Here is a 353-nt window from a genome sequence, read left to right as displayed (position 1 = left end):
GGAGGCCAATAACGTCGATTTGCATCCACACTAACCCTAATCCGATATGTTAATATTTAGAATTTAGAGTTACTCCTCTCATTGGGGAGGAGTACAGAAATCGATTTAAAGAGCCCTTTAAATCGATATAAAGAGCACTGTAGTGTGGACGGGTACAGCGTTAAATCGGTTTAACAGCGTAGTGTAGACCAGGCCTTTGTGAAGCTAAGAGTGAAAGGTTTGCTCAGAGGTGGAATGTTGAGGCAGACCACTTGGCTGCTGATTTTGAGTAGCCAGATACCAGGGATATCAGAGGGGCCCAGAGGGGGGCAATTCAAATTAGGGAGGCTTTGAGGCAACGCTTTGAAAATGAG

The sequence above is a fragment of the Chelonoidis abingdonii genome, chromosome 6, assembly GCF_003597395.2.
Source record: "Chelonoidis abingdonii isolate Lonesome George chromosome 6, CheloAbing_2.0, whole genome shotgun sequence".
NCBI classification, from domain to species: Eukaryota; Metazoa; Chordata; order Testudines; family Testudinidae; genus Chelonoidis; species Chelonoidis abingdonii.
The sequence above is the reverse complement of the archived record's forward strand: the minus strand, read 5'-3'. Positions refer to the sequence as shown.